This window comes from Palaemon carinicauda, unplaced genomic scaffold (genome assembly GCF_036898095.1).
Source record: "Palaemon carinicauda isolate YSFRI2023 unplaced genomic scaffold, ASM3689809v2 scaffold56, whole genome shotgun sequence".
NCBI lineage: Eukaryota > Metazoa > Arthropoda > Malacostraca > Decapoda > Palaemonidae > Palaemon > Palaemon carinicauda.
In genome coordinates, this window is record NW_027171827.1 from 182711 (window position 1) to 209375 (window position 26665).

At 39.5% G+C, this 26665-nt stretch overlaps 1 long non-coding RNA gene across 2 annotated transcripts; it reads right to left on the bottom strand.

The window, feature by feature from the left end:
- Positions 1 to 525: 525 nt before the first annotated feature.
- LOC137637155 (uncharacterized) lies at positions 526 to 16642 on the bottom strand. 2 transcript variants are annotated; one of them, XR_011043423.1, is made up of 4 exons: positions 16582 to 16642; positions 13640 to 13791; positions 5779 to 5968; positions 526 to 625 (listed from the first exon to the last, which is right to left on the bottom strand). It is a non-coding gene; the product is annotated as an uncharacterized lncRNA (long non-coding RNA). The 2 variants fall into 2 exon arrangements; XR_011043424.1 differs by lacking the exon at positions 13640 to 13791.
- Positions 16643 to 26665: the final 10023 nt, after the last annotated feature.

The window sequence follows — 26665 nt, forward strand, 5'->3', positions numbered from 1 at the left end:
CCAGAGGATGACCTAAGATGCAGCCCATCATCAAAATCACCCAGATTTGAAGAGCTCACCAAAACAATAGTGTCAAGGATCTCATTGACTTTAACCACTTCACTACGGACGAAGGGACGAGGAGAAGAAGGAATGGAGGGAGCGAAAGAAGGGGTGAAGGAAAGGAGACAGGGGGATAGGGAATGGAGAGACTGAAATGAGGGACGAAGGTAGGGAAAGGGACTATTAGGAAAGGAGGAATCGGAGAAACAAAGGAAGGAAGAGAAGTGGAGGGCAGAGGCACGGATGGAAGGGGTTAATACTATATTTCATGTCAAATAGTCTTGTATGAATAATTTTCCTTTTCAACAATGGTAAATTATAGCCTAATTGTACATTTTTTTTTATATTAAGAAACATTTTTATTTTTATTTTAAAAAATCTCAGTGCTTTGTTTTATCAACAAACACATGCTTTAAGTCACCACAATTCACTTAGTTCATCGAACTAATTTTATGACAAATTCAATAAACAAAGTTTAACTCACTTTTTTAATAAGAATGAAGAACTGAAGAGTCAGATCATCATCATCATAATTTCTGCTATTCAACCTCGGCTCCCGTCTTCCGGCCAATCCTTTGTCCCCCTAAAAAAAAAATAAATATCAACAAATTGACAACAGAATTGAAATACAAAAGCAATAAGATTTTTCATAAGACCTTTATATCTTCATAGATTATACTGCCAGTAATTGCAAGTTTGGCCTTTTCTGTCTTAAAGTGGAACTGAATACATTAATGTCATGGGATTTACTCAAGCAGGGAAAGTGCCATCATGAACTTTTTTTTCAAATCTAACAATTCTTTTTCAAACAGATAAAATGCATGAAAACTATGAATGTCAAACGAACGCAAAATATTCATTCACACATTCATATTACACATATTACAAATTGATTTTATTTTATAAATTCCTTAACAATCACGTCTTGAATGTAATAGGTATTTTTCCTTACAACAGTTTACAAACCCGAGTACAGTACTGTATTAGGAGTATGATTTCAGCGAAGCTGCAATCTCTGCATAAAAAAATTATAAAGGGATTTTGACGAAGGAAAAATCTATTTCTGGGGAGATACCTGTGTCGCCCGGTGAAAGCAATCAAACGGGACCGATCACCGAAGTTCCAAGGCCGCCTGTTCACAATTCCGGAGAAAGGCTTGTCGGCATTGAGAGTGGACCGGGACTCGTGAATATCCTGGGATCAATGTTGAGGCCGAAGGGCATGTCTTGAGCGCAAAGGCTTTCCTGCCTAGGCGGAAACCCAGATAAGGAGAGAAGTTTCAAGCTATAGGCACATGATAATAGTCGTCGGTAAGATCGACAGAGGTGGTGACGCTCCCACGGGGAAGTAAGGTCCGTACCTGAGAGATGGACAACATCCGACACTTGTCGCAGAGAATGTAAGAGTTTAGCTTTGACAAGTCCCGGTCCACTATCAATGCCGACAAGCCTTTCTCCGGAATTGTGAACAGGCGGCCTTGGAACTTCGGTGATCGGTCCCGTTTGATTGCTTTCTTACCGGCGAACACAGGTCGACCCAGAAATGAGGTATAAGTAGTTACTGGTAGACAGGTGGTGGGGGAGGGAAGTCCCAGACCCCTGCCACCTCTCTAAGAAGTTGCTTGAACCTCCATCAACAACTTTCTGGGTGGACGAGGCAAGAACACAAACATTCGTCCATAGATAAAATACTCAATTCTTAACCCTTTTACCCCCAGGTTCTTTGGAAATTTCCAACCCTTAACCCCCAAGGGGTTATTTTTTTCCCAGCACATTTTGCAGTATAATTTTTTTAAATTGCTCTAAAAGCCTTAATTTTTGTCATAGAGAGGTCAGGTTGGTCTCATTCTCTTGGAAAATGCCTGAATTTTTTAAAAAAATTATCAAAAATATGAAAAAAAAATTCTTATAGCATCTTTTTGCAAGGACGTACCGGTACGTCCTTTGGGGGTAAAAGGGTTAAGAAGGAAGAAATTCTTATAACTTAAACGGCTGGTTATGATCTTAGAATGTCTTGCAGTGTGTTAAAGAAAATGTATCATAAAAAGTTACTGGTACAAGAGTAGAAAAAGTAAAACCGATCTATGAATTAACATGGTATATGTATTCAATCTGTGAATTTTACCCGTCTGTGGAAATAGTACTTTGATATATATGAACACCTGAAATCAGTAATTTCTAAAGGTGTGAAGGTTTTAACGGTTGCTCATGAATGGCAGAGGCAAGGGATAGAACAATATCATAGAGACTGACCTCTTGGTAGAAGAGACTCTTTAGCTATGGTGAGCAGCAACTCGCTCCGTATGAGGAGATAGACTGTCGACTATATTCCACTTTCTGATCATCGAGCATCAGTAAGCGCACGCACTAACAGGCGAGTGAGGTGGCGTTCCTGTAGGAGAATGCTAGAACAGTTTATGTGACGCACCTTTGAGTGCTGCAATCTAGTAACCTCTCGGGGTTGTCTTATCCATCCCTTTGATGAAGGAGTCACTGGAACTCCTTGGCAACACTGTCTCACCCATGGGGAGACATATGGTACTCCTGTTGATAGGTTTTATAGGAAACTTTGTCCATATAGGGAAAGAGAAAGCTCGTCTTCGTCTCTTCACACTGCCAGTCGGAAGGAAAGATGCAGTAGAGGTAATGTCTTCTATCAACGGTCTGCAACAATGCCCTACTTCTCAGTTACCTTGATATCACTAATCCACACTTGCAAGGGAATAAACAGCAATAGGAATCCTCTTATATAGGAACAAATATTGTACAATAACAGGTTACACTAAAACCGTCATTCGGTTAGTTATTGAGAAAACTACAAAACCTTTTTGTCTTTTACCTTAATTTTCTTCAAACACAACAAAGTGGTAACCAAGACAAAGTACCTCCTCCCAGCCTACCAACAACTACCAAAACCCCATTACAAATTTTGACATCCGAGTTTCAGCCAAGGCGAAAACGTACAACTATTAGAAGAGGAGGGTTTGTACTGTATAGTATCAGCGTGGGAACAAAAGCCGAATACTACCCTAAGCAAAAATGCATCAAACAAGTAACCAGGTTCAAGACATGGAATGGTCTGCTGACCTTGGTTCTTTGTGGCAATGCTGCAGGTCATACAATAAGGTCAAGTGTTGTTTGTCACTACAAAACCCACACATCTTGAAGAATAAAAAGACACACTTCCTGGACCACTACTATTCTTTTCATGAAGCGGTTCAACAAATGAGTTTTGTGAATTCCAGTACGTCCTTTGGGGGTAAAAGGGTTAAGGCAAAACCATTTATGTACAGAAGGTCATTAACTTACAAACTTGGTTCAAAGAAGCTGTTAGCAAGTTAAATAGTTTTAAGCCCAATTTTGTTAAATCTTGGCCAAGGGTAGGTAGGCCTAACCTGAATCTCATGCCTATGATTTTGAGCTACAAAAGTCAACAAATAGTCAGGTTCCATATGAAATAGATATAAAGTTTTTACAAATGCTGTTTTGACTACTGTATCAAAAGAAATAGGAATGAATGGCGAGCGATTGTGACGCAGTTCCGGTAGGCCCTGCTGCTGCCTCCGATGCCTTAGATGACCGCGGAGGTAGCAGCAGTAGGGGATTCAGCATTATGAAGCTTCATCTGTGGTGGATAATGTGGGAGGGTGGGCTGTGGCACCCTAGCAGTACCAGCTGAACTCGGTTGAGTCCCTTGTTAGGCTGGGAGAAACGTAGAGTAGAGGTCCCCTTTTTGTTTTTGTTTCATTTGTTGATGTCGGCTAACCCCCAAAATTGGGGGAAGTGCCTTGGTATATGTATGTATGTATGTATGTATCAAAAGATATATTGTTTTATTACGGTATTCCCGTATCTTTGTTATTTTTATTTGGATTTGTGTTTATATCTGTGAAAATTAAGTTCAGGACCTTCTGTATACATGAAAGTACAGTAATGAGTTATGAACAATACCCACAGGATCATCAGATAACATTATTACTATCCAAGCTATAGTCTTGAATGGAAAAATAAAATGATACAAGACGAAGGGGTCTAACAGGAAAGGCAGTCCAACGCTAAAAATAATTATAGTCCATTTCTTTTACCGAGGCAGATTTGCACCAACTCGCAGCGGTGCCCTTTTAGCTCGGAAAAGTTTCCTGATCGCTGATTGGTTGGACAAGATCATTCTAACCAATCAGCGGTCGGGAAACTTTTCCGAGCTAAAAGAACACCGCTGCGAGTCGGTGCAAATCTGCCTCGATAAAAGAAATGGACTATAGTTCGCCAAACTTTCAATTGGGTTCCACAAGGTGCTAGAAGAGTTGGAAGACCCAGGCCTACATGGCTGAGGACTATGATGCATGAAGTTGAAGATGATGAATAGAGAAGAGTTGATTTAAAAGCTTAAGATAGGGACGACTGGCGACATCTAACCGAGGCCCTTTGCGTCAATAGGCCCAGGAGTAGATGACGACAATATATTAGGATTAGTAACGATCTTCAAAAGAAAAATTAAACTATGGAGAGACTTTTGTCAACCTGTTCAACAGTAGAGCAATTGCAGCAAGTTTGAACTTCCCATAGTCACTATGGTGACTATCAACGTTTGAAAAGCGAGACCCCATGACCACTGCAATCAAAGACAACACTAAAAGCATGGCCATTCATCTAAATTTCCTGACCATTATCAAGAGATTTTTGTGCAGCATTGAAAATTGTAACACCACAAACTCCTAGGCCTCTGCTAGGGCCAAACTACAAAATAGGGGACTACCTTCAGCATACCTATTTAGACAGACCACTAATGTTACATATTGCAACTTTTGTTACATTATTTTATTCTACTGTTCATAACTTAAAAATATATATACACACTAATTGCTAACAACACAATGTAATTACAAATTCATTCATAAATTTAGATAAAAAGTCATTCAATTTAAGGTTCATTACTTTAATAATAAAGTTAACTGAATTTATTACAAAGTTCATAAAATTTATTTAAGTGTAAAAGTTAATTCAATTCATTAAAGAACCCGGCCTACATGGCTGAGGACTGAAGCATGAAGTAGATGACGATGAATGGAGAAATATCGATTTAAAAGCTCAAGATAAGAGACGACTGGTGAAATCTAACCGAGGCCCTTTGCGTCAATAAGGATAGATGATGATGATAGATTAATTAAAGATATAATCATACAATCTATTAAATACTAAAGATAAAAGTTCATTAAATATACTAACTACAGAATAAAAATAAATCTAACATATGCATTTCCAAAACCCCATTTGCATACATTCTTCATATCAAACCTTAACTACAAGGAATTTCCACACGAAATCTATAACTACTGTACTATATTACCTTTTACATGTCAAGAGTAGGTAAAGTTCATTGATGTTATATTATTATTATTATTAAATGCTAAGCTACAACCCTAGTTGGAAAAGCAGGATGCTATAAGCCCAGGGGCCCCAACAGGGAAAATAGCTCAGTGAGGAAAGGAAACAAGGAAAAATAAAATATTTTAAGAATAATAACATTAGAATAAATATTTCCTATATAAACAATAAAAACTTCAACCAAACAAGAGAAAGAGAAACTAGATAGAACAGTGTGCCTGAGTGTACCCTCAAGCAAGAGAACTCTAACCCAAGACAGTGGAAGGCCATGGTACAGAGGCTATAGCACTACCCAAGACTAGAGAACAATGGTTTGATTTTGGAGTGTCCTTCTCCTAGAAGAGCTGCTTACCATATAAGGTTGGTAGTCTTTCCCCTCTTTAGACTTCGGGTGACCCTAATATCCTGTCACCCCAGATCGACTGGTTGCCAGGCTGTGCTAGAACCTTGGGAGTTCATAAATTTATTCCAGTTCCTTTCCCCTGATCCATTACACTTGTCAGTAAACATCTTAGTGCACACTAATATATTCCTTACTTCACCTGAAAAAGATAACTTTATATCAGAAAGATTGAAAATAGCAAATCAGACAATGGCTAAGTTAACCCTTTTACCCCCAAAGGACGTACTGGTACGTTTCACAGAAGCCATCCCTTTAGCCCCATGGACGTACCGGTACGTCCTTGCTAAAAAATGCTATAAAAATTAGTTTTTCATATTTTTTGATAATTTTTTGAGAAAATTCAAGCATTTTCCAAGAGAATGAGACCAACCTGACCTCTCTATGACAAAAATTAAGGCTGTTAGAGCAATTTGAAAATGTGCTGGGGAAAAAATAACCCCTTGGGGGTTAAGGGTTGGAAATTTCCAAATACCCCGGGGGTAAAAGGGTTAAGTAAAAATTTGAAATCACATCACCTGAAATTACATATTACAGGTTATATATCAGTTTAGCGAGATCGGTGTTACTGTATGGACATGAGTCGTGGTATAACAATGAAACAATATCTAACAGATTTTGTAGATTTTACATCAAAGCCCTCTCAAGAATATTAGAAGTTGAATGGCAGGACAGGATTAGAAAATGAAACTATAAGAGAGATTACTCAAGTGCCATATGTGGATGAGAACATGGTGAGGGGTAGATGGAGATGGTTTGGGCATGATATTTGCACTCCAAGAGATTAGTTAACCAAACCTTCAACTGGGCTCAAGGCACTAAAAGTTTAGGAAGACCCAGGCCTACATGGCTGAGGACTATGAAGCATGAAGTAGATGATGATGATGAATGGAGAAGTATCGTTTTTAAAGCTCATTATAGAGATGACTGCATCCATAGGCGTAGGAGATTACGATGAAAAATAAATAAATAAATAAATATATATATATATATATATATATATATATAGTGTGTGTGTGTGTGTGTTTACACACAAAATAGAATTATAGATACATATACAGTATATAGGTACTGTATATATGAAGAAAAGGAAAATAGGGAAAAACTACAGAAGTACAGTAGTTTAAGAACAAAACATTAAAATAAATCTTTCATATATAAACTATACAAAACTTCAAAATAACAACAGGAAGAGAACCAAGATAGAATAGTGTGCCCGAGTGTACCCTCAAGCAAGAGAATTCTACCCCAAGACACCGAAAGACCATAGTACAGAGGCTATGGCACTACCCAAGACTAGCGAAGAAGAACCAATCTTCTTGCAACTATGACAGTTTTAATCCTTGGAAAATAGCCTGACCTATGACTTTCCCAAAAACTATATTCGTTTTCATGGTCTTAACCCATCTGAATTCTAATCTTAAAGTCTAACAGTTAATCTCTGTGTGCAAAAACTTTTACTGCCTAACGAACAAGGATACCTGAATGGTGTACCTTCATGCATTGAACACATTCCAAAACAAATGATAAATGTATTTTTCTTAACAATATAAACGTGATCCCTTTAATCGAGAGGTGGCAGTAGTTAGCCAACTCAAACTGACACGCCCCCGAGCTCCCAATTTGACCTTAAATCCGAGATTTCTGGGGTTGTTGGGACAGGAAGAGTAACATAAGAGGAATTGGTTTTATTTTTAAAAATGTGTGATTTGTTCCTACGAAAAAGCAAATCTTGCGACTCCATTTTCCTCTGCCTACACAAACTTCGAACAGTCTGGCTTATTCTTTCCACAATCTCCTCTCTCCTCATACACCTGACAACACTGAGATTACCAAACAATTATTCGTTGCTCAAGGGGGTTAACTACTGCACTGTAATTGTTCAGTGGCTACTTTCTTCTTAAGGGCAAGGGTACAAGAGACTCTTTAGCGATGGTAAGCAGCTCTTCTAGGTGAAGGACACTCACAAAAGCAAACCATTGTTCTTCAATCTTTACCTTAGGTAATGCCATAGCCTCTCTATCAGTCTTCAAAAGTCAAATTAGAGATCTCTTGCTTGAGGCTACACCCACGCACACTATTCTGTGTTTATTATTATCATTATTATTAGCAAAGTTACAACCCTAGTTGGAAAAGCAGAATGCTATAAGCCCAAGGGCTCCAACAGGGAAAATAGACTACGAGGGAAGTAATGAATTAAAATATTTTGAAAACAGTAACATTAAAATAAATCTTTCATATATAAACTACAAAAACTTATGGAGCCCTTGGGCTTATTGCATCCTGCTTTTCCAATTAGGGTTGTAGCTTAGCAAGCAATAATAATAATAATAATAAATGATAAACCAATGCACATCAAGATAATTTCTTCCGATATATAAGTTTTCAGTGGTCTACAGTATTTTCAATCCTATCGCTAAGAATGAGGCAGTCTAAGGGAATTCCCATGGGGGTCTTAGCTCCCCTTTAGGTAAGTAGGTAAGGACACTGTTTGTAGGTTAGGTTAGGTGGGGAAGCTTAGGTTAGACAGTGTTCTATCCACGTGTCCCTGTCCGTCGTTATATAAAGGCTCGTATCGTTCAGTACCAAGCTCTAAACCAAAGTTGAAAATAGACATTTTTGAAATTGAAGTACTGTACCTTGAACCAGGAAGTCTTGCAAACTAACATAATAGCGATGGATTCACATTCGAGACCTGAAATTTATATAACTTCGGACGGGAAAACATTTCCTTAGAAAAAGTTTTCCCTAAAGTAAGTACACTTCCAACCTAAAGAAATACTCCTTAAATAAAATAAATGTATACAGTGAACCCTCGCTACTTCGCGGTTCGACAATCGCGGATTCACCACTTCGCGGGGTTTTCCCATAACCCATATATATATACATATCGCGGATTTTCCGGAAAATTCGAAAATACCGCGAAATCTGAAGATAACCAAATACGATATTTTGTTACCTGTAATTCCATTAATACTGTAATTATAGTAATATCTGCTCTTACTGATTGTTCATTGCATTACATATGATATATAATTCAGCACAGAAAGAAATAAAACACGAAAAGAGAATGTGATCATACGATAATTCAGTACGTAGTAAAATTAAATCGAACATGAAACGCAAATCAGATGCAGTCATACCATATTAGAATGGTGTGTACTGTAATGGATGTGCTTCTTTTCCATGAATCTTTTGTATGTATACGTACGTAGTACAGTACTGCATCCAATAATATTCTTTGTTGCAAAAATCACATTTCGAATAAGTACTGTAAGCGTACGAGAGAGAGAGAGAGAGAGAGAGAGAGAGAGAGAGAGAGAGAGAGAGAGAGAGAGAGAGAGAGAGAGAGAGAGAGGCGTAAAATAGCGTACGTACGTAAATTTTTATTATTATTGTTATTATTATTATTATTGTTGTTGTTGTTAATAAAATTATTATTGTTATTATTATTAATCATTATTATTATTATTATTACTGTACAGTATTATTATCATTATTTATTATTATTACGGTATTGTACTTAATCTACGTACGTTCAGTGTGCGCGGGACATCTTCTATGAGTAACCAACGCACCATAGTACTGTATAAGACGGGTTGTGATTGGTTCAAGCGCTGATAGATGACGAATCAAAACTCAAGTTTTGTTATCTAGCCTGTGATTGGTGTTTTGCCCGCATCTCCAACCCGCAGCATCAGAGTTCTCGCGGGACTGCATCGTTCACTTTCTCTTTCCGCGTATTGCTGAGTAGACGTTCTTAAGTTTGTGAAGTTGAATCTGTGCTGTGTGCGACTGTTTTAAGTTGAACTTTTTGTTGAACTTTCTGTTACAATGGCTCCCAAGCGTTCTGCTTCTAGTAAGGCTGGTAGTGAGCCTAAACGCCACCGAAGAATGATGACGATAGCTGAGAAGGTTACGCTTCTCGACATGTTAAAAGATGGTAGAAGTTACGCGGCCGCCGGCCGCCATTTTGGCATCAACGAATCCACCGTTCGCTACATCAGGAAGGACGAGGCGAACATTAGAAAGACTGCTGCAATCACCTTTAGCAGATCAGCGAAGCGAGTCGTTACAACGCGTAATAAAACGATCGTACGCATGGAAGGTGCTTTAGCTGTGTGGATTGCCGACTGTCGGAAGAAGAACATAGCGTTGGATACGAACACCATCCGAACAAAGGCTTTGAGCTTGTATGAGAATTTTGCGGCAAAGGAACCTCATGACGACGATGGCGACCATGCTGAAGAAGATGATGATGTAGATGATCCTCAACCAGGGACCTCCACTGATTCCCAGCGTCAGAAACAACGTTTTTCCGCCAGCAAAGGATGGTTCGCGAAGTTTCAGAAACGCTTCGCCCTGAAAAGCGTTTCCCTGCATGGGGAGTCTGCTTCCGCTGACACTGCCGCTGCTGAAACTTACGTGAACCAGACTTTCAAGAACATTATCGCTGAAGGTGGATACAAGCCGGAACAAGTGTTTAATATGGATGAAACCGGCTTGTTTTGGAAGAGAATGCCGTCGCGAACTTTCCTGTTCAAAGAGGAAGCCAAAGCCTCTGGCTTTAAGGCATTCAAGGATCGCGTTACCCTCGTGATGTGTGGCAATGCTGCTGGATTTTTGTTAAAGCCGGGGCTTATTTATAAGTCGAAAAATCCTCGCGCTTTGAAAAACAAAAATAAGAATCTCCTTCCCGTGTACTGGATGCATAATCAAAAGGCATGGATTACGAAGATGCTGACCTCCAACTGGTTCCACCAGTGTTTCATCCCGCAAGTCCATGAATATCTCTTAGAGAAGGGCTTGCCATTCAAGATCCTTCTCCTTATGGATAACGCTGGTGGACACGCAACTGACCTGTCGCGTGAGGGCGTTCAGGTTGAGTTCCTGCCACCCAACACCACGTCATTAATTCAACCAATGGACCAGGGGGTTATCAGGGCGTTCAAGGCCCTCTACACGAAGAATACCTTGGCGGACCTCGTTGCGTGTGTGGATGCTGCCCAAGATGACGAGGATGAAGACTTCAACTTGAAGGCGTACTGGCGGCAGTACACCATAGCCACGTGCCTGCAGAATATTCAAAAGGCACTTCAAGAGATGAAACCTGCAACTGTAAATGCGAGCTGGAAGAAGCTGTGGCCCGATATTGTTTACGACGACAAGGGATTTACTCCGTCGGAAATCCAACACTCTGCAATACGGAAATCTGTGCAGTTGGCTGCCATAATTGGGGGTGACGGGTTTGGCGACATGACGACTGAAGACGTCGACGAGTTGTTGGACTGCCATTCCCAGCCCCTAACTGACGCAGATCTCGAAGACCTGACGAAATCGGCAAGTGAGGAAGAGAGTGAGGGTACCCAGGAAGAGACCCAAGAAAATGTAGAAGAAACGGGCTTAACATTAGAACGGCTCGCCAAGTTCTGCAACCATATGAAGGAGGCGAAAGAAATGTTGCAAGAGTGGGACGAGGATATGGTTCGCGCGATGCAATTCTGCAACAAGGTCGATGACATCACGACTCCCTACAGGATGCTCTTGGATCGAAAAAAGAAGCAGCGGCAACAACTTCCGATCACAATGTTTTTTCAGCCTCGCAAAAAAGAGCCAGTTCCTCCTGCTAGTACGCCTTCGGAAGAAATTGAAGAAGTTGAAGAGGTGTCCCAGGAAAAGACACCTCCGTCTGAAGAGACGTAAAATACTATCATTGACTGCACAGTAGAACACATCATCAGCTTCATCATCATCATTTCTACTGTGCAGCAAATTCATCGCCATCGTCATTCAAGTTTTTCTGGAACTTCTTTCGTGGTGAGTACAGTAACAATCTTTATTTTTTACTTTAACCTGTTTTATAGTTTAGTACTGTACGTACTGTATGCATTAAGTTAAAGGGAAGGTTTTAAAAGTCTACATGTTGTAACCTATCATATTTTTTTTGTTTAAAATTTACATTTACGTACGTAAAACAATCTCTCTCTCTCTCTCTCTCTCTCTCTCTCTCTCTCTCTCTCTCTCTCTCTCTCTCTCAAATTGTTTTCCTGCTTTGCTACGTACAAGTACTGTATAATTTATATTTGTAAGGTAACATATTTTGTAAATGCTTTGTACTGTAAATACTGTATGTACTGTATCATTATTTATCACTATCATCATGCGTGTTAAATGCCTTGTTTGTTCTGAGCGTGGTTGTTTACTGAGCGTACACGCCGTCGTTTCAGGCGGCGTCATAAAGAAAAAGATTTCATTTGGAAGTCCTAAGAAAAATACGTAAACTAAAACATTGGTAATAAAAAAATCAACATACAGTACTGTATAATCAATATAATCGATGCAAAAACTAACCATACGTACATATATGTGTACACTAAATGAGTTTGTTTCTTCATTATGATCAGAGATGAACGTAAACAAAACATTGGTTGCCATTTTTTATCGTGCTTTTTAGGTGTTTAGGAAACACATGATATAAAATCGCCTTTAATATTTGTGCCTGTTTTAGTTTAGGGTGCTGTAGTACATGCATTAAGTGTTCTGTACATTACAGGGTGTAAAGGGTGGTTTGTTAACAGTACTACGTACAAGGGAAGGTTTTAAAAGTCCGAATATACATGTTAAATAAATAGGTAAATATGCTGTCACTACTTCGCGGATTTTCACCTATCGCGCCCGCGTCTGGAACCTATCTACCGCGATAAACGAGGGTTCACTGTACACTAATAATTTTCACCTTTTCCCACCTAAATCATAAGTCGAATGCAAGCTACAGTCTGAATATCCTTGTAGGATACAAACTACATTAGCAGCAATACATTCCAAGCACTTCCCTGGATTGTAATTCTGTACCTTTTTCTATGTACTGGTAACTATTTCTCGCTACCTTTCCGCTTGGAGAGCGAGGGTAGCCACATCCAAACAAAAACCATTTGAGGGAAGTTTCTCCCAACTTACATCGGAACACTTCAAAGTACCTATACAAAAGTAACACTTCCTATTTCCTTCATTAAGAGTGTTGTGCTATAGTAAATATTTACCCACATTCATTTGATCCGGTTCGTCCTAACCAACTACAAAAACTTCGTATTTTTCTAAGGCGTGAGTTGTTTCGCTCGCAAATAAACATAATTCACTGCTCCTCTCTTCTCTCAAGTGGTATGTGGATGTGTTACACACACCTATCACATGGGTCACTATTATGGTCTCATAAATGCCTATAATTTACATTACGCCCCTAAATTGGTTTTCGCTTCGCAGTGGCTTCGTTCGCTCACAAATAAATAATTCAACGTTTAAAATCAGACAATAGGAACACTTATTTTCATCATTACTGTAAATTTCTTGTCTCCACACACCTACGATGTTCTCGTTTATATTTTTCTTTGGTAAATAACGCGACATTTCTTCGCAACACATTTTTTGCACAAATCCATAATGAGAAATATTCCAATTAATGTAAGTTTAATAACTTTCCTCCAAGTTGTTGTTTTATGTTTCCCATGTCACAATTAGTAGCTCTCGTTACGTATTATTATTATTATTATTAATTGCTAAGCTACAACCCTAGTTGGAAAAACAAGCTGCTATAAGCCCAAGGGCTCCAACAGGGAAAAATAGCCCGGTGAGGAAAGGTAATAAGGAAATAAATAAATGATATAAGTAATAAAAATAAAAATTAAATACTTTAAAAACATAAACAACACTAAAACATATTTAATTTATAAACTACAAATGGACTTGTGCAAGCCTGTTCAACATAAAAACATTTGCTGTGAGTTTGAACTTTTGAAGTTCAACAGATTTAACTTACCCGATTAGGAAAATCATTCCACAACTTGGCCACAGCTGGAACAAAACTTCTAGAGTACTGTGTAGTATTGAGCCTCATGATGAAGAAGGCCTGACTATTAAAATTAACTGCATGCCCAGTATTACGAACAGGATGGAACCGTCCGGGGAAATCTGAATGTAAAGGATGGTCAGAATTAGAAAAAAATCTTACGCAAAATGCATAATGAACTAATTGAACAAAGGTGCTAAAGGTTAATATCTAGATCAGGAATAAGAAATTTAATAGACCTTAATCAATTGCAAGATGAGAAAAAATATTAGTTACTGTAAGTTTGCTCGTTTTCCAAGTTGTTTCTTAATGTTTCACGTGTCACAATTACAAGTTCTTATTAACCCTTTTACCCCCAGGCTATTTGGAACTTTCCAACCCTTAACCCCCGGGGGTTATTTTATTTTCAAGCACATTTCGCAGTATATATTTTTTGAATTGCTATAACAGCCTTAATTTTTGTCATAGAGAGGTCAGGTTGGTCTCATTCTCTTGGAAAATGCCTGAATTTTCTCAAAAAAATATCAAAAATATGCAAAAACAAAATTAAATAGCAGTTTTTTGCAAGGACGTACCGGTACGTCCATGGGGGTAAAGGGATGTGTTTTCTGAAACGTACCAGTACGTCCTTTGGGGGTAAAAGGGTTAAGTTTTTACATTTGTTTCCACTTAACTTGACTCATACCCATTGACCATTGAGACAATTTTCACTTACATATGCAGTACTGTAACTCCACCCACTAAACACAGCGCTCCAATGAGAATGTATTACTATTGGCTAGTGGGAGTTTTCAAGGGACAAATATTAAGACAAAGGCCTTTTTACACATTCGTTACACTTGACGCATCTCTATATCTGACGATTTGACCAAGCCTCATCTAAAATTGCCCTATCAGATTCTAGATATATATTAATAAATAGGTTTTAATGGGTTTTCGTTAAAATAGTCTTTTATTTTAGTCATAAATCTCATGTTTGACACTTGTGAGGGTTGTAACCTAACAAAGTTAAACATGCTTCCGTAATAACTCCCAAACTTTCTAGATTTTAAGTAACAAGTGTTCTTCTAAAAGATAGTAAGTGTCCTAAATATGTTGATTCATCATACGAAAGTTCGTAGCCCTTCACCCAAAAATATCAGACACAGAATGATAAGTTGAAACTATATAGCATCCTAAGTCAGCTTAATAATGCTATAACATATCATGGTCCCAGAAATAGTGACAGACGCAGCTGGCATGCGCTGCGCTTCCGCATATTGCTTGCCAGAAGAAACCAATAGTGAGATGGTGCTTATTTGTGGGCGAAGCTAGCCCAGGCCGTGCAAAAATCCCTCGAGTGACGTCATATCACTGTGCTTGATATCGGAATATGTTAAAGATATAGAAAATGGTGCTAGGGAGAAAACGGTGTTCGAGCAAGGTACCTCTGTCACAGTCATTCCCAAGGTGTCTTTTCACCCTAGGGGGTAGCTAGAGATTTGGGGGATTGGGGCATCGAGTTTGTAAAGTTACCATTATTATTATTACTTGTTAAGATACAACTCTAGTTGGAAAAGCAGGATGCTATAAGCCAAGGGGCTCCAACAAGGAAAATAGCCCAATGAGGAAAGGAAAAATAAATATTTTCTTCCCCTGCTTTGGAGGCCTAGGGGGGAACATATAAAAAATCCAACTCCGTCACCCCATACCTACACCAGTGGTTTTACCACGTTAATTTAGCAGAAATAAAGAATTTCTTTATTTTTTATCGTTATGTTGGGATCAGCAGTTATTACCTTACACTTAAAGGTAGTTTATATTGCCGTCCCCCTAAAGACCGATTCTCACCTGGCATTATCGTAGGGGAACCATCACCAACAGCACACTTTAAAAACAGGAATCAATTTCATGATAGCTACAGACGAAAAAAGCTTTTCTACCAAAAGACTGACGTTTACTATACAAAAAAAACGTTGGTTTTCTTAAAAAATTACATTTTCACTACAAATAAAAACAACTAGCCAAGAAATAATAATTAATGGGGTTAACGTGCGTAACTCATCATAAACCGCTTGCCAGTACATGGGAGCTTGATGGTTTTCTTTTACCGCAAGCAAAGCGAACACACAGCGGTGCAAATAGATTAGATTTCTAAAAAATATCCTGGTTCTTAGACGGTTAAACAGGTTTTCGGTTTAATTCCTGTTGAAATGAAGGTCAAATTCAGTGAAAGCAAATAATTTACTACAGGAAGAACTTTATTTCGGCTCAAACCATTGTTCAGTCTTAAACTATAATTTCACCATTAATCTAGCATAAATATGAATTTCTTTGCTAGTTTTCTTATGTTGGGATTAGCTGTTATTATCTTATACATAAGGGTAGTTTATATTGCCACACACCCGCTAAAGACAGAATCTCACCTGGGTTTCACAACCCCACCAAGGGCCAATTCTCACCTCGGGTTTGTGTAGGGTGGTGGTGATTAAAAAAAAAAGATGGATATACTTATGAAAATATCATCAACAGAACAATATATAACAAGAAATCTAAGAAAATATGATTTTTCTTACGTAATTTGCTGCGAGTTTAAAAAAAAAAAAAACTTCGTTTTTCTTATATAAATAGCTACTGTATGTGACAAACCCATTGCTGTTACAACTCGTACGATAATATAAAACAGGAAATAACGTAACTGCTTCGAAAAAAACTAATATATCAAATAGTAGCAATTAATATATAAAGATATATAGCCCCTAAAAAAGGCCGGTCAAAAGTTCTGGCCATGAGATTTTGAAATTTCAATATTCTATCATAAATTCGGTAATTTATAAGACCTGGTGTAGTTTAAGCAGTTTTTACCGTTCACATATACTTAGAACTTTAATTAAATATAATAAAACATAATAAAAACACCTAAAATAACTTACTTATAGAGGAAATTGTGGTTCAGGTGAGCCATCGGACTTAAGTTTGAGTCACGTGACAAAGGTAAACACACGACAGTGTGTCCAGACATCAATGTTAAGAAACGCATACAGACGTATGGAAAATCCTAATAAAATTAAAAATATCGTATTATTTAAATTATTATTCATTTATTAATAATTCAAAATGATATTTTAATGTAATTTAAATTACTGAAAACTTTTTAAATATGATTTTGGGTGGATTCAGTTTGCAAGAATTACGAAGGAATTTTTTCCAATCTGGCAATGGTCATTCAGTCAGCTGATCCTGCCCAGCTGATATTTCTATATTATTTTAGTAAAATTCAAATTCAGTTTAATTTGAATGCATAAAAAACAATAATGAATAAAACAGAATATATATTTTATATATTCCGTGACTTTTTATATGAAAAATGTAAAATTATACAACTGATTTTCAAAAACTTTTCAGAATTAGTACATTATATTTATTTCGATTTTTCGTATATTATATATACCATGGGTTTATCAAAATTGAACTTTATATATATGAAAATGTACATTGATGTTTATAAGTACTTGATAAACCATTAAATAAACAAATAGTGGAAAATACAAGACTAGTTTAGATATTTCAGTTATTATTATTATTATTATTATTATTATTATTATTATTATTATTATTATTATCATTAAATACTAAGCTACAACCCTAGTTGGAAAAGCAGGATGCTATAAGCCCAGGGGCCCCAACAGGGAAAATAGCCCAGTGAGGAAAGGAAATAAGGAAATAAAGAAAAATAGAACATTTTAGGAATAGTAACAATATTAAAATAAATATTTCCTTTTATAAGTCGATATATCTTATGTTACCCTTATTTCCTTAGGCCAAATACTGCAGGGACAAATACATTTTAATTTGCTATAAGCCCAAGGGCTCCAACAGGGAAAAATAGCCCAATGAGGAAACGAAACAAGGAAATAAATAAACTTTATTAAAAAGTAATAAACAATTAAAATGATTTCAAACACTGTAACATTAAAATAGATTTTTCATATATAAATTACAAAAATATAAAAGAGGAAGAGATAAGAAAGAATCGTGTGCCTGAGTGTACTCTCAAGCAAGAGAACTCTAACCCAAGACAGTGGAGGACCATAGTACAGAGGCTATGATACTACCCAAGACCAGAGAACAATGGTTTTATATTGGAGTGTCCTTCTCCTAGAAGAGCTGCTTGCCATAGCTAAAGAGTCTCTTCTACCCTTACCAAGAGGAAAGTAGTGTTAAGTGTACGAAGAAAGGGGAGAATGTGTAAGGGATAGGCCAGACTATTTGGTGCATATGTGGGAAAAGAAAAAAATAGCCGTAACCAGAGAGAGGGATCTAATGTAGCACTGTCTGGCCAGTCAAAGGATCCAATAACTCGAGCAGTAGTATTTCAACGGATGGCTGGTGTTCTGGCCAACCTACTACCAAGGGGTGTATATATATATATATATATATATATATATATATATATATATATATATATATATATATATATATATATATGTGTGTGTGTGTGTGTGTGTGTGTGTGTGTGTGTGTGTGCCTACTTTTCTCAGCAATGGACCATTTCTTATCGTAAAATCAATAATTATTAATAGCGTGTTTCAGATAAATATACATTGCAAGTTCAATTTACTATATAAAGCACAGTAGTTGCTATTTGTTAATGATAATAATAATAATGATAATAATAATAATAATAATAATAATAATAATACGGCAGACAGTAGTAGTCTGCTAGTGTGTTGCGGGGACGGTCAAATGAAAGCGAAAGTGGTTTGGGTTAGTGTGTTGCGGGGACAAAATAGTCGAATGAAAGCGAAAGTGTTTACAAACGATCAGCTGATTTTGACAGAGGAAGCGTTCCTTGTGCGAATATTTTTTTTTTAATTATTTAATTAAATATTAATGGATTTTCATCGTTTTTTAATCATATGTTTAATTTGAAAAAATATATATATATATTATTCGCTTGAGACAATGTCATTTTTAACTAATAATAGGATATTTTAAAGAATAATAATAATAATAATAATAATAATAATAATAATAATTCACATGCATGAGTTATGAAATTGATTTATAGACTATTATCATTAACTTAATGTTAATATACCATATTTAGCTTGTGAATATACAGTTCTCTCTCACACACACACACACACACACACACACACATATATATATATATATATATATATATATATATATATATATATCCCTTTCTGAGTGGGGATACCTTAACATGGTGAATGGGTTTGTGTAATGCCATGATCAGCAAAGCTGTACTAGTCAAGGCCACCCATACTAGTTTGGTTTGCTGTGAGTAATCAGTCTAAAGTCTCCCACCATCACCAATCCTCAGTGGCCAGCATGGTGATGAAAATGGTCAAACCAAAGACATGAAAAGACATATCTGAGGCCCTTGTCCTGCAGTAGACTAGAAGCAGCTGCATTCAAATTTGGAACACAATTTTTAATATACAATCAATGGCATTGGATCCCTATCTCTGGTTATGGCTCATTTTTCCTTTGCCTGCACATACACTGAACAGTTTGGCCTATTCTTTATACACTCTCCTCTGCCCTCATACACCTGACAACACTGAGATTACCAAACAATTCCTCTTCACCCAAGGGGCTAACTAGTGCACTGTAATTTTTTAGTGGCTACTTTCCTCTTAGTAAGGGTAGAAGAGAGACTTTAGTTATGTTAAGCAGCTCTTCCAGGAGAAGGACACTACAAAATCAAACCATTGTTGTCTACTCTTGGGTAGTGCCATAGCCTCTGTACCATGGTCTTCCACTGTCTTGGGTCAGAGTTCTTTTGCTTAAGGGTACACTTGGCTACGCTGTTCTATCTTAAATCTCTTCCTCTTGTTTTCAAGTTTTTAGTTTATAATGCAGAGTTTATTTTAAGTTGTTAATGTTCTTAAAATATTTTATTTTAATTGTTCATTACTTCTCTTGTATTTTTCTTTTTTTATTTCCTTTTTGCACTGGGCTATTTTATCCCTGTTGGAGCCCTTGGGCTTACAGCATCCTACTTTTCCAACTAGGGTTGTAGCTTAGCTAATAATAATAATAATAATAATAATAATAACCAATTAATTCCATAAGCCCATTAATGCTTACAGCATTGTCTTCTTTACACCATCCAAGAGAAGGAGGAAGTGTTCAGTAATGGTAATAAACATACTATAAGAAGCTGTTAAAACATAAAATTTTCCCCATACTTACCCTACAAGGTGGTGAAGGAAATAATATATTGCTAAGCCTTAATATTTGGTGATATATTTAACCAACATAATACTATGAGAATTATATCAATTTTCAACTGCTGTAATTAAACTTATCATTATTGAGATATCTGAATTGCTTTCATTCATCTAGGTCATTGAATGTATAACTGAATAACTCTAAATTGACATAATGCCTCATTTAAAACTAGGTTTACCCTATAATATTTACAGACACTTGCAAAAAAAGTTGCAATAGTTCACAACTTCAGAGTATATGTGAAGACCATGCTCAGCATGAGAGAAAGAGAGAGAGAGAGAGAGAGAGAGAGAGAGAGAGAGAGAGAGAGAGAGAGAGAGAGAGAGAGAGAGAGAGAGAGAGAGAGTCTAGTGTCAGAAGAAATTATCTTAATGTTAATTTTTCAAAAGTTATGACAGAATAATAACCTTTTAAAAAGGAAACAAACAAGAACACTACCTAAGGTTCCTCACCTAACCTAACCTTAGAGCCATATCCTTCCCTAAGGTGAGGCGGGGTACCTACACCACCTGTGACCACCCTTAGACTGCTTTATTCCTAACTTACCATAAGAATAAGTATTTCAGACTAAAATAAACTATATTTTCCCCCTAAATAAAATAGATTTGACAAGTAAAAAGTTTACACCTGTTCCAGCAAACTACATTCATCCCATACTCCACTTCTATGCTTGTATGCTAGGCCAGTCACATCTGTCTACGTACAGTGATTAGCCTGGGTCTTTGACTTACGTATAGGACTATATTTGGGATCTATACCACCAATTTGTTTGAACTATTGTATCTTTCATATTCTAAATGGACATTATTCCTCCTCTTGTTGCTATGAATCAGTGGCTGGAGGAGGGGAGGTGGGGTAAGTATATGAACACCAGGTGAGTATGGAAATAAAAAGGAGCAGGTTAAGTTTAAATATAGGTCCTTGACTTACGAACATTCAGATACAAACAAAAATTCATCTGAAATAATAAATATCGGATATTGTATCAAAAAATCAAAATGAAATATTGTAATAGAAAAATATTATATAAAGGAGGGCAGTAAGCAAGATGGGCATTTGCAATATGAAACTATTTGTTGAATTTAAAACATGCATCCGTCTATTGCGGACATCCGATCGTTTTGTTTGATCGCTCCAAGAACTGTTAGGATGTTTGAAAAGAAAACTTTTCAAGCACTGTAAACGTGTGCCGAGACATCCAAAACTGGTCTCCACCCTCCTGAACTTTTTGTGTCCTGGAATATGTTGTAGAACCCTGGGGGACGATTTAAGATCTCTTCAATCACATATTTCTCCGAGAGATTTGCAATTTTTATTTGCAGTAACTGAACTTTTGCTGTATAAGTAAGATGACTTGCATACTGGAATGGTTTTCTCGATTAAGGCTGGTTGGTACAGTATTCAGTACCCTTCTTTGACCAAAGCCAAGATCCATGGGTTGGGCTGTTGTCTTTCCAAAACGAGTAAAAGGGGAGCCAGTCGCGTACCTGTCAATTGTTATGCATCCTGCGTGAGACTCAAGCATTTTAAATCCAGAGTGAGACACACATTTTAAATCCTGAGGGAGACTCGCTCATTCTAAATCCTCTATGAGACTCAAGCATTTTAAATCCTGTGTGAGACTCGCTCATTCTAAATCCTCCGCGAAACTCACGCATTTTAGCCTCGTGTCACTCTAACAAGCGCAGTTACCAAAACCTCCCTCCTTGACAAATCTTAAAAAATGTTATTTTTATTAATAAAATAAATTTTTGAATATACTTACCCGATAATCATGTAGCTGTCAACTCCGTTGCCCGACAGAATTCTATGGAGGGATACGCCAGCTATCACAATACTAGAAGGGAGTGTATTTACCAGCGCCACCTGTGGCCAGGTACTCAAGTACTTCTTGTTGACACCTCCTCAATTATTCCTCGGTCCACTGGTTCTCAATGGGGAGGAAGGGAGGGTCGATTAAATCATGATTATCGGGTAAGTATATTCAAAAATTTATTTTATTAATAAAAATAACATTTTTCAATATTAAACTTACCCGATAATCATGTAGCTGATTCACACCCAGGGGGGTGGGTGAAAAACCAGTGTACAAGACTAAAGGATAGCTAAGTATCCCGTATTTCATATAATCAGTTATCCACAATAACAATGAAATAATAAGTACCTGGTAAGGAAGTCGACTTGAACCGTTACTCTGCCTTTAATAAGATCGTCTTCCTTACTGAGCGCAGCGTTCCTCTTGGGAGGCTGAATCAACTCAAAGGTGCTAAAGTATACAGGGCTGCAACCCATACTAAAGGACCTCATCACAACCTTTAACCTTGGCGCTTCTCAAGAAAGAATTGACCACCCGCCAAATCAACAAGGATGTGGAAGGCTTCTTAGCCGACCGTACAACCCATAAAAAGTATTCAAGAGAAAGGTTAAAAAGTTATGGGATTATGGGAATGTAGTGGCTGAGCCCTCGCCTACTACTGCATTCGTTGCTACGAATGGACCCAGGGTGTAGCAGTACTCGTAAAGAGACTGGACATCTTTGAGATAGCATGATGCGAACACTGACTTGCTTCTCCAATAGGTTGCATCCATAACACTCTGCAGAGAACGGTTCTGTTTGAAGGCCACTGAAGTAGCCACAGCTCTCACTTCATGTGTCCTTACCTTCAGCAAAGCAAGGTCTTCTTCCTTCAGATGAGAATTTGCTTCTCTAATCAGAAGCCTGATGTAGTAAGAAACTGAGTTCTTAGACATTGGTAGAGAAGGCTTCTTGATAGCACACCATAAGGCTTCTGATTGTCCTCGTAATGGTTTTGACCTTCTTAGATAGTACTTAAGAGCTCTAACTGGGCAAAGTACTCTCTCCAGTTCGTTCCCCACCATGTTGGACAGGCTTGGGATCTCGAACGACTTAGGCCAAGGACGGGAAGGAAGCTCGTTTTTAGCCAAAAAACCGAGCTGCAAGGAACATGTAGCCGTTTCAGATGTGAAACCTATGTTCCTACTGAAGGCGTGGATCTCACTTACTCTTTTACCTGTTGCTAAGCACACGAGGAAAAGAGTTTTTAATGTGAGGTCCTTAAAAGAGGCTGATTGGAGCGGTTCAAATCCTGATGACATTAGGAACCTTAGGACCACGTCTAGATTCCAGCCTGGAGTGGACAACCGACGTTCCTTTGAGGTCTCAAAAGACCTAAGGAGGTCCTGTAGATCTTTGTTGGAGGAAAGATCCAAGCCTCTGTGGCGGAAAACCGCTGCCAACATACTTCTGTAACCCTTGATCGTAGGAGCTGATAGGGATCTTACGTTCCTTAGATGTAACAGGAAGTCAGCAATCTGGGTTACAGTGGTACTGGTTGAGGAAACTGCATTGGCCTTGCACCAGCTTCGGAAGACTTCCCATTAAGACTGATAGACTCTGAGAGTGGATGTCGTCCTTGCTCTGGCAATCGCTCTGGCTGCCTCCTTCGAAAAGCCTCTAGCTCTTGAGAGTCTTTCGATAGTCTGAAGGCAGTCAGACGAAGAGCGTGGAGGTTTGGGTGTACCTTCTTTACGTGAGGTTGACGCAGAAGGTCCACTCTAGGAGGAAGAGTCCTGGGAACGTCGATCAGCCATTGCAGTACCTCGGTGAACCATTCTCTCGCGGGCCAGAGGGGAGCAACCAACGTCAGCCGTGTCCCTTTGTGAGAGGCGAACTTCTGAAGTACCCTGTTGACAATCTTGAACGGCGGGAATGCATACAGGTCGAGATGGGACCAATCCAGCAGAAAGGCATCCACGCGAACTGCTGCTGGGTCTGGAATCGGAGAACAAAACAAGAGGAGCCTCTTGGTCATCGAGGTAGCGAATAGATCTATGGTTGGCTGACCCCACAGGGCCCAAAGTCTGCTGCAAACATTCTTGTGAAGGGTCCACTCTGTGGGGAAGACCTGACCCTTCCGGCTGAGGCGATCTGCCATGACATTCATATCGCCCTGAATGAGCCTCGTTACCAGCGTGAGCTTTCGATCTTTTGACCAAATGAGGAGGTCCCTTGCGATCTCGAACAACTTCCTCGAATGAGTCCCTCCCTGCTTGGAGATGTAAGCCAAGGCTGTGGTGTAGTCGGAGTTCACCTCCACCACCTTGTTAAGCTGGAGGGACTTGAAGTTTATCAAGGCCAGATGAACTGCCAACAACTCCTTGCAATAGATGTGAAGTGTCCTTTGCTCCTGATTCCATGTTCCCGAGCATTCCTGTCCGTCCAGTGTCGCACCCCAGCCCGTGTCCGATGCGTCCGAGAAGAGACGGTGGTCGGGGGTCTGAACAGCCAATGGTAGACCTTCCTTGAGAAGAATGCTGTTCTTCCACCACGTTAGAGTAGACCTCATCTCTTCGGAAACAGGAACTGAACCCGTCTCTAGCGTCATGTCCTTTATCCAGTGAGCAGCTAGATGATACTGAAGGGGGCGGAGGTGGAGTCTCCCTAACTCGATGAACAGGGCCAGCGATGAAAGTGTCCCTGTTAGACTCATCCACTGCCTGACTAAGCATCGGTTCCTTCTCAGCATGCTCTGGATGCATTCTAGGGCTTGGAAGATCCTTGGGGCCGACGGACAAGTCCGAAAAGCTCGACTCTGAAGATCCATACCCAAGGAGACAATGGTCTGGGATGGAACGAGCTGAGACTCCTCAAAATTGACCAGGAGGCCCAGTTCCTTGGTCAGATCCATAGTCCATTTGAAAATCTCCAGACAGCGACGACTTGTGGGAGCTCTTAAAAGCCAGTCGTCTGACGGAGCCGGACACAAGATCATGATACTGCTGCACAGTCTGTAAACTGTCAATCATGGGCAAGCGAGGAAGTACAGTGACAACCCGAATCTGTCTAGACTGTCTGGGTCGTACAGACAACTCCTTAACGGGTTGCTGAGGTTGCCGCACTGCGTCACAACAAGTCCCTTCTGTTGGTTGTTGAACGTCTTCCCCGTGACACATTGACTCCGTAAACAAAAAATTCTCTAACAAGGACTAAGCTTGGACTGCATGTCATGCAACACAGCTCAAGGTCTATGGGAGCAGGTGTGGTAACAGACGGGATTAGCGGCTGAAGTGGAACCATTACCTTCCCTGTAAGCATGTTATGCTTAAATAAAAGTCCATAAGAGGTTATGCAGCTAAAGGCTCCCTCCAAATGACAGAGTCCTCAAGGGAATATCAGAAGGAGGGAGAAAAGAACTTTCTCATCTACAGGGACCTTATCCTAGAAAAGCTAAGTTCTCTGAGTGAGGGTTCACTGGTGCAAAAGCAGCAGACTAGAAGGCAACGTTATGAAACTGCTTGACAGTCTAGTGAGTTGGCAACAACCCAAGATGTGTTGAGAAGCATGCGGTAAGGTATGCAGAGCATGATGTATGCAGAGTATGCTGTATGCAGAGCATGCTGTATGTAGAGCATGTTGTATGCAGAGCATGCTGAATGCAGAGCATGCTGTATGCAGAGCATGTTGTATGCAGAGCATGCTGAATGCAGAGCATGCTGTATGCTGAGCATGTAGTAAGCAGAGCCTGCTGTAAGCAGAGCCTGCTGTAAGGAAAGCAGAGCGTGTGCATGGCGTTTAACATTTCTCAGAAATTCCATGACCAGTGCTAGAGTGCTTTATGCATGCTTGCATGGGGTTTAAACCATGGTATGAAAATGGAGGTAAGGTATGCTGAACAGCAGAGTCAGAACGAGCTGGAACAACAATAGTTGTGGTTTCCTCTTCAAGACTCCGATGAGGGAACACCTGAGGCTCAGTCTGCAAAGGCTGAATAAAAGACAAGCAGAAGGAAGGCGCATGGGTGGAGGAGGCTGACTCCTAGCATGAGTGGTTGAACCCAAGGGTTGCGCTTGCTGAGCGGTTGGCGGAAGCGGAGTAGCAAGTTCCAGTTCCTGTGGTGTGAGCGGAGCGCGAAGAGGAAGAGGCTGCGCAGAACAAGGTAAATGTCTCGCAAGCTGAGGCTCCTGAGGCGCAAGGCTAAGGTGTTGTGGTGCTTGCCTTGTGGAGGGTTGAGCTCGCTGCAGCGAGAGCTGAGGAGACTGACTCATGGACGGGAGAGGTTGTTGTACCTCAACCGAGTGTTGCATCACTGGTGGAGCAGCAAGTGGAGGCGGAGGAAGAGAGGTATAATCCTCCTGATCCCAATGTAAAGGTTGCCTTAAGGAAGGCGGAGGCTGAACACCACAGGGAACAGCAAACTCAGCACGTGGCTCAACATCGTACGCCTGGCAGGTGGAACTGCTGGCAGGTGGTACTGCGATCAGGCGGAGCGAGTGTAGGTGGAGGGAGTGTAGGCGGAGGCGAAGGAGCAACACTCTCAGCCCGACACTCACGCATCAAGTCCGAAAGCTGTGCTTGCATGGACTGTAGTAGAGTCCACAACATCGTACGCCTGGCAGATGGTACTGTGATCAGGCGGAGCGAGTGTAGGTGGAGGGAGTGTAGGCGGAGGCGGAGGAGCAACACTCTCAGCCCGACACTCACGCATCAAGTCCGAAAGCTGTGCTTGCATGGACTGTAGTAGAGTTCACAACATCGTACGCCTGGCAGGTGGTACTGTGATCAGGCGGAGCGATCATAGGCGGGGGGGGGGAGTGTAGGCGGAGGCGGAGGCGCAACACTCTCAGCCCGACACTCACGCATCAAGACCGAAAGTTGTGACTGTATGGACTGCAGTAGAGTTAACTTGGGGTCGGCAGACACTAAGTTCTGCTGAGGTAAAGCCATAACAGCAG